The following is an 8968-nucleotide window of genomic DNA, read 5'->3' as shown; positions in this document are numbered from 1 at the left end:
GAACTCGCCAGTGTCATAGCTGAGCCACTGGCATGGCTGTTTGAGCACCCATGGTGCTCTGGCCAGGTCCCTGATGACTGGAAAAGGACTAACATGGTGCCCATTTTTAAGAAGGGAGAAGGGATGAGCTGGGTAACTTTAGGCCAGTCAGTCTTACCAGAGCAGAGCTCTTTTCTCCCCAGCACCACCTGGGGTGACGAGGAACAATGGTCATAAGCTGATAGAGAATAGGTTTAGGTTGGAGATCAGAAGGCAATATTTTACAGTTAGGGTGGCCAAAATCTGGAACCAACTTCCCAGGGAGGTGGTCCTCGCCCCTACCTTGGGCATATTCAAGAGAAGTTTGGACGATCACCTGTCTGGGGTCTTGTGAACCCAGCATTCATTCCTGCCTGTGGCAAGGGGTCAGGCTAGATGACCTTTTCAGGTCCCTCCTGACCCTAGATACTATGATACCTCTATCCTTGGGAAAACACTGGAAAAAATAATTAAAGAGCACATTTGGAAGGCCCAGCAGGGGAAATGATGGACAGGTTGGGTCAATGGGCAGACAAAACAGGATGCAATTCAACAAAGACAAATGCAAGGTACTCCACCCAGGGAGGAGGAATCCCCAGCACACCTATAGGTTGGGGGATGACTTCTTCAGCAGCTCAGTGACTGAGAGAGATCTTGGAGTCATAGTTGACTTCAAGATGAACATGAGCCAACAGTATAATGAAGCCATCAACAAAGCCAATCTCACTTTATGGTGCATTAGCAGATGAGTGACCAACAGATTGAGGGAGGTGATGCTCCCCCTCTGTGCAGCATTGGTCAGGCTGCAGTTGGAGTAGTGTCCAGTTCTGGGTGCCGCACTTCAGGAGGGATGCAGAGAATCTGGAGAAGGTCCAGAGGAGGGCCACTCATATGATTAGTGGCCTCCATACAAAACTGTATGAGGGGAAGTTGAGAGATCTGGATTTCTTCAGCCTTCACAAGAGACATCTAAGGGGAGACCTTGTAGCAGCCTATAAGTTTATCAAGGGCGGACAACAGAGAGTTGGAGATGCGCTATTTACCAGCACACCCCTAGGAGTATCTAGTAATAATGGGTACAAACTAGTGGAGAGTAGATGCAGGTTAAACATTAGGAAGAAATTTTTTACTGGAAGAGTGGCCAGAATCTGGAACAGGCTGCCAAGAGAGGTGGTACTATCATGTAGCTTGGAGGTCTTTAAGAGGAGGCTAGATAGTCACCTAGCTGGGGTCATCTGACCTCGGTCCTTTTCCTGCCTGGGGCAGGGGGTCGGACACGATGATCCTTCGGGGTCCTTATGAATCTAAGAATCTATGAACTAGAAATAATGGCCATAAACTGGAAGACAGCAAATTCAGATTGGACATCAGGAAAAAATTCTTTACAATGAGGGTTGCCAAAATGTGGAATAAGTTTCCAAGGGAGGAGGTGCTGTCCCCTTCCTTGGAGGAATTTAAAAGGAGATTGGACAGACCTGGGGTCAGATGACCTGGCAGGGGTCATATCACCCCAGCACTCATTCCTGCCGAGGGCAGGGAGTCGGACTCGATCTAATAGGTCCCTTCTGACCCTTACATCTATGAATCTATGAACATGAGTCATCAGTGTGACGAAATCACCAGCAAAGCTAACCGCACTTTATCATGCATCAGCAGATGCATGACAAATAGAATCAAGGAGGTGATACTTCCCCTCTGTGCGGCACTGGTCAGACCACAGTCAGAGTACTGCATCCAATTTTGACTGCCATACTTGAAGAAGGATGTTGATAGACTCAAGAGGGTCCAGAGGAGGGCCACTCGTATAGTTATGGGCTATGAGGAGAGACTGAGAGACCTAGACCTCTTCAGCCTCTGCAAGAGAAGGCTGAGAGGTGATCTTGTGGCCACCTACAAATTCATTAGGGGGACTCAGCAAGGGATCAGAGATGCTCTGTTCAGCAGAGTGCCTCTTGGGGTAACAAGGAACAATAGGCACAAACTGACAGAGAGCAGATTTAGGCCAGATATCAGGAAAATCTTCATGATAAGGGTAGCCAAAATTTGGAACGGGCTTTCAAGAGAGGCGATGCTCTCCCTTACCTTGGGGTCTTTAAGAAAAGGCTGGATAGGCATCTGGCTGGGGGCATCTGACCCCAGCACTTTTTCCTGCCGAGGCAGGGGGTCGGACTCAATTAACTGTTGAGGTCCCTTCCGACTCTAGCATTTATGAATCTATGAACTCTGCTTCAACTCCACTCTAATTACAGTATTATTATGCTGTTTTTTCACTCTCTTGAAGTCAGGGATGGCTCACAATTTTTTGGGCCCCTGCAAGAAATAGTCTTGGAGCCTCCTGCCCTGAAGAAGCTGGCAGTGGAGGAGTGGGGTGGCGAGCGGCTGAAGAAGCTAGCGGTGGCAGTGGGGTAGGTGGTGGTGAGTGGCCAGATGCAGGAAGCCCCTTAGCTGTGGGCCCCCCTGTGGGCACAGGTTTTGCAGGATAGGACCGGCCAGCCCTGCTTGAAGTAATGGGCCAGAAGCCCCCTGTTACACTCCACAGGGCTATATACTGTAAAATCAGTTTTATCATCAGTTAACTTAAGTTTTGCTTGTGTTTTGTTAAATGAAGAGAAATAGACCTATTAAGGATATGTGAACTGACTTAAGCTAGCAGCCATAATTATCAATGAATGCCTATTTTAATGTCAGCATGCTACTTGATCCAGTTCAGATAAATATGTTCAGTTTAGATAAATAATGTGCAGTTTTCAACTGATGCACTATTTTGGAGCCTGTGCTAGCATATCTCAGCAACTTTTTATTTGACTTTCATGGAATTTTATAATTAAAGAGCATGCAGGATTGGGACACTATAAAAAAAAGTTTTCAGTATGCTTAAAACCCAAGTCCCATATTGACAAAAAACTTAAACATTTAGGAAATTAAAGTGGAAGATTTTCAGTCACAAATGATGATAAGACACCCATTTCCCTTTGACTGCCTAGGAGAGTTATATTCTTGACTGGTTTTTGTGCCTTTAAAATTCTCCATCAACTTAGGGGTAGAAGAAGCAAATGGTAGATTTTTTAAAAATATGTTCAATAAGTTAAAGTGCTTCCACACTGCTTCTTTTTCAAAGGAAAAAAATAGCAAATATTCTCCTCTGGTGGAGGAGGCAGGTACCCCTTTTTTTCTCTTTTAATGGTTCAATTTTGTAAGGTGCTGAGGTTTGCAATCTCTGACTTCTCTAAGACTCAGGTCTTCTACAAGAGAACTTGCAGTCTATGTTAAAACAAAATGCATAAAGTGTATGAAACAGACAATGGAGAAGAGAGATGGTAACAGTGAAAGAAATTTGAGATTTGCATAAATTGGCAAACTTATAATTTTACAAGATTTCTTATAGTTAATATAAACAATAGATACTAAAGTCACCTGCCTAGCAGTTATCATTTGGCTTCAACTTTACAGTATCATGGTAAAACATTCTCTCAACTGAAGTTAAATTGCACCCCAGTCCTGTAAGCCAGAAGTGTTATTCATACACTGAAATACTAAGAGATATCTCTAGTGTGACAAATTCAGGATTTCTAATGTCACTGGTAATTATCACCAGCTTTAGTAATTCCACAGAGGACATTCCAGAATTTAGACCATTACGCTGTCTGGGCTTCCTGCTGTGTAGTTTAGAAGCACCACATTGGCTACTGCATAGTTTACTACCGCTGCCATACTCAATTCACAATGTTGGATCTTGGTTACAGCCACCTAGCAACTTCAAAACTGTGTAATGATCATTTAAAATCTGAAACATGATGTTAAGATGGAGGCAGACTTCAATTTTGTATGCAGCCATGACAACAGTAGCCAGAATCTTAATTGTGGCCACTTCCAGAAGGCTCAAATTATAGGAGTTTTAAAGCCACTCTCACTCACATTTGGAATGCAATTTGGCACAGATTAATTTGATTACCCAAGCCAAAGGATGCAAGTCATTGATTAGCTGCATATATTCTGTATGATAATTTCTTCTAGCATAAGCCAACCATGTAAAATATCAGACCAAAAGAAATTATAATGCAATAATTACAGTGGTTCCAAAATCACTCTAAGACAGCTGCTTACTACGGCTGTGTGAAATTTCGGCAGCCGTTTAATTTCGGAAGTGTTTTGGGCCATTTTAGCACCTGAAACATGGAATCTGAATCAAAACATCTCCAAAACGAAACAAGGCATCCAAAATGTTTCAGAAAAGTTTCCAAAAATTTTGGAATTTCGGAGCCGGTCTTGCAGGGAAACAGCTGGTCCCTGCTGCATGACCTGGCTCGACAGGAAGCAGAGATCTGTTTCCGGGGTCTCCTCACCACAGCTGCCCACCCTGCACAGCCCCATGTTGCCAGGGCAGTGCAGGGCAGGAAGTGGTGGTGAGGAGACCCTCAGTGCAGAGCTCTGCTCCCTGCAGAACTGAGTTGCGAAGCAGGGAACAGCAGGCTTGCTCACCACTCTGCGTTGCTTCCCTGCTCCGCAACCCAGTGTGACAGGAATCAGAGATCTGAGCGGGGGTCTTCTCATCTGCACGGAGGGCAGCAGCCCTCCTCCTCCCCCAGATGAGCCACCCATGGTCCCGTCCTATTCCCCGCTAGGGCCCCAAGCCCCCAGCCCCAAGTCCTGCCCAGTTGGGCACTAGGGCTGTGCGAAGCTTGCAGCCCGTTCAAAACAGATTCAGCCAAAATGGAACAGGACAGTGATCCAAAACGCCAAAACAAATCACTATCCTCCAAAACAGCCGAATCCAAAACTGAATCAAAACACAGCCATTTTGCACAGCTGTACTGCTTACAGACATTAAAAAAACCACCAAAACTGTGCTTTACTGGAAGAAGCTGTGTGATGGTTTGACCCAGTTGTGTAGCCTCTGTGTAGATCAGGCACTTCAGTGGGGCTTTTTGGCACTTTTCTCTAATAGCTGATTCAGCTACCAAAAAAGCCCCACTAAAGTGCCTGATCTATATAGAAATGCAAAATTCTAGAACTCTTGGTTCAGAGATGATACTTTTTATTAGACCAACTAAGAAGTCACAAAAATACCCCAAAACACTTTCTGCAAGGCTCGGGTATACATGCCCTCCTCAGGTTCAGGGAAAATTAAAGATGGTAAAAAGTCCCCATAGGTAGAAAATAAACTTCATTTTTTGACAGAGGAAGCTGAAGGTGGAAGTCTGTTCCTTTGGGTCAATGAGAGTGTCTTGTATCTATATAAGATACATCTATATCTTAAGATATCTATATAAGGTAATGATACAGACATTGAGTGAGCTGGGTCCAACTAATGCAGTGCCTCTTCTGGGTCTGTGCTGGGCTTGGAGTGGTAGTGCGTAGAGTTTAAAGTAAAGCACCATTGTGGCGAAGGAATTTGGGGGGGGAGTTACATCTCTAAGCAGCCAAAATGGTCTTACAACATCAATTATAGAGACACTGATATGGCTTTACATTTGTGGCTCTAAACCTTTTAAACTTAAAGCACTCGTTGTTATAATCAAGGCATTCCTCCATAACTTTTGTGAACTGGGCAGCACCCATTTAAGAAACTAATTTATTACAGTGCTTACACCTCCTTGCAGAGAGGCAGGGAAGTTGGGGGGGGGGCAGCTGGCAGGCATGGCCCTGAGCCTTCACTTATCTACTTATCTCCTCACACCTCATGGACAAGGTTCTGTGCACAAGTAAAAGTCTTGCCGCACACAAATTTTTCAAGCCCACGCACCCGCCAGGAGAGGAGCTGGGTGTGGAGTGCAGCGGAGGCACCGGGGCCCGCGTGGGACACTTACCAAAGTTAAGCTCCTCACTCTGGGGCAGGTAGCGTCTCCTCCCCGAGGTGGGACAGGGGCTGGCATGAGCTCTTCCAGCTCCGGGGAACTGCTCCGTGGGCTCCACCGGCTCCGGGGACCTGCTCCACACCCCCATATCACCTTGGGGAGTGAGGAGGCACATGGCATCAGGGCTGGAGAGCAGAGCATTTCCCAGGCGGAGCCCGCCCCAGCCCCCAGCCAGGGTGATACCTGGGATCACACTCATGGACTGACCTGCTGATGAAGTGTTTGGAGATTCCAAAATAAAGATGCTAAAAACCTGCAAGTATTATTTATATTATTTTCTGTTAGGGCAGAGAGGACCCTCTCACACCCACCCCCCAGACATTTTTCTCACACTCTTAAAAAGCTGCAAGACCAGATGGGTTTTGTGCTGAAATAAAACACCATTACAGTGCTTACTCAGCCCCCAATGCTAAGTTAGTGGCTCAACTGGTGTTGTTGTTATATAATAAAATGAGAAGCACCATGCAACATAAAGGAAAGAAAGATTAATGTTAAATGTGCAACTGGAGATGAATTTGAAGCCTATTTCAAATGTTTGTAAAAGGTAACTAACCAGAAAAGCTCTACTTTTCTGCACCATGTTTCAATGGCAAACAATACAATTACACTCTCCTTAGGGGTACTTACTGACAGACTGCACCAAAAGGGGGAAGCAGGACCGAAGCAGTGTGCTCACGAACCAAAGCGGCGCTCTTACAGACCACTACTCCTTACAGGGAACATTGCGCATAGCAACCTTCAAAAAAGTGCACGGCACCCCAGCATGCCACAGCACCCTGCTTGAGAATCACTCTTCTACATCCATCACTGCATTCATCTTTCCACCAAAAATTAAATTAACTCCATTATATGTTAATGTTTGGTTGACCCAGAAGGTTACTTTGTGATTTGAGTCTGTGCTGTACTGTGGAGTATGAGCCTATGCTGTGTTTCAAAACCTCAGCTCAGCCAGGGAAACCTTATTTTCATGGGGCTGAAATTCAAATCTTGCAGAAGGTCCTATTTTGAGGGTATATGTGAGACATAAATGACGAAGAGGCTGGGTGGTAAGACTGTGAAGAACCATGAATTTCACCCTTATGCAGTGATCAGGGCCTTATTAGAGAACTATGTACCAAAAGGTCTTATGTCTAATCCTCTTTCTTATTAAACAATTTGCAGTGAAGTGTCAAAACGTTTTAGCTGTTTTTAATCTCATAATATTGAGGTCTGAGAGGATGCTAAAATCTGGATATCCGGGTATTAGTTATAGAACACTGTCATCTAGCCCCAAGCCAGGTGACTGGCCCCAAGCCAGTTCAAAGATTCTTTTCCTTCTTACATTCTGTAAATGTCACTGAATAGCAGGGTATCAAATATGCATGCTAGGAAAAAAAATAACATCAACTTCAAATCTCTATTGGATTTTAACAATAGTACTTTTTTTTTTTAAATGACAGTTAATTCAGCAAAGGTTGAAATCCATCCCAAGTTACAATTTTATAGTAGTTCAATGCTTTTATTTTTTAAAACCCTAGTTATTGTGTTACATAAAATTAATGTTCTGAAAGAAAATTGATTATCTTCATTTTTCAGAATAAAAATGCAATGTGAAAGTAGAAAAAAGGTACTCCAAGTCAGTAAAATTCCAAATGCTAGGTTGCAGAAAAAATGCCATAAATTACTAATGTGGATTACGCACCTTACAATATTAATTATAACATGAATTATGTTTCTATTTTTCAAGGAAAATAGGAATTAAAATGTTATGTATGCTTTTCTTGAACTTTACTATTGTATAAGACTTGTTTGGTTGGGTTTTTTACAGTTTAATTTTCCTGTTTAAAACATGCAGCCTCTTGGGTCCTTATAAATTCTTGGGCCTTGCTAAACAAGCGCACCATTTTACCAAAGGGTACAGATCATATAAACAATCAAAGAAACTCTTTTAGTACTTTTTGCATTAACATATAAACATCTTAAATGACTAGCTTATTGTCCAACAAGGTTAAATGTGATATCTTTTATTAGACCAACTAAATGTTGGAAAAATTGTTCTTTGCAAGCTTTTGGCCACAAATCCCCTTCTTCAGGCATTGGAGAGAGTCTACTGTTGGTTTAGGTGCTCTCCTGGGTAGATTAGAAGTCAATATGCAAAGATGGAAATGGGGATACTGACCTGGTGAAAGAATGCAGCTAGTAAATTGTAAAGAAGTTACCTGGGGTTCTCAGATAGCAGATAAATTAAAATGTGCTATAAATCCAAAGTCTATAAGTAGTCCATGATTTGTTGTACCCAGTAGATCTATTAAGTGAAGTTCATAGGCTCATCTACTAGATGCGTTTTGTAAATTCCCTTTGAGGATTAGAACTGAGAGATTGGAGAGAGACTGATTATCTTGTGAAAAGTGTGCACCCACAGATAATTGGATATTTTTGTCTTTGAGGGATTTTCAGTTTGTGTTCATTCTGGTACACAGCTGCTGTTTGTTCTCATCTACATGTTTTCCATCAGGGTATTTAGTGCACTGGATGAGATATATTACATTTCTGGAGGTGCAGGTGAAAGATCCAAGAAGGGTGATAGTTCTGTTGTAGAGTGTAGTTATTGTAGGAGTGGTGGAGATGTGTTGGCACATTTTACATTTCTTGTCTTGGCACGGCCTAGTTTCACTAGATGTAGCTTGGGCCATAGGAAGTTTGCTTCTGGTAATGAGGCTAGCAAGGTTCAGTGCTTTTTTAAAGGCTAAGATGTGTGGTTCCGAAAAAATCTCTTTGAGAATTGGGTCTTCTTCTAGTACAGGTTTCTAGCATTGGGCTCCCTGTTACTTCAAGATAAAAGCAGCCCATCCAGGGAGCTCTGCAGGCAAGGCAGTGGGCAGCAACTGCAAGTTGCTGGGAAGCAGGGCTAATGAGGCAATTAGCATCCAGCCCGGCAGTCACACACCAGATCTAGGCAGAGCCCTGGCAGTTTATAATCACAAGGCTGAGGCTGGCTTGGCGGCGGGGGGAGGGGTTTTCCCTGGCTGCCACAGGGCAAGAAGGCCCTGCCCAGAGCAGCCACCCAGGGATGCTGGGCTGACCGTTTGTTACTTACATGTACAAGAAGGCTTAGG

Source organism: Alligator sinensis, unplaced genomic scaffold (assembly GCF_000455745.1).
Source record: "Alligator sinensis unplaced genomic scaffold, ASM45574v1 scaffold285_1, whole genome shotgun sequence".
In the NCBI taxonomy this organism is placed as follows: Eukaryota; Metazoa; Chordata; order Crocodylia; family Alligatoridae; genus Alligator; species Alligator sinensis.
Note: the sequence above shows the minus strand (reverse complement) of the source record.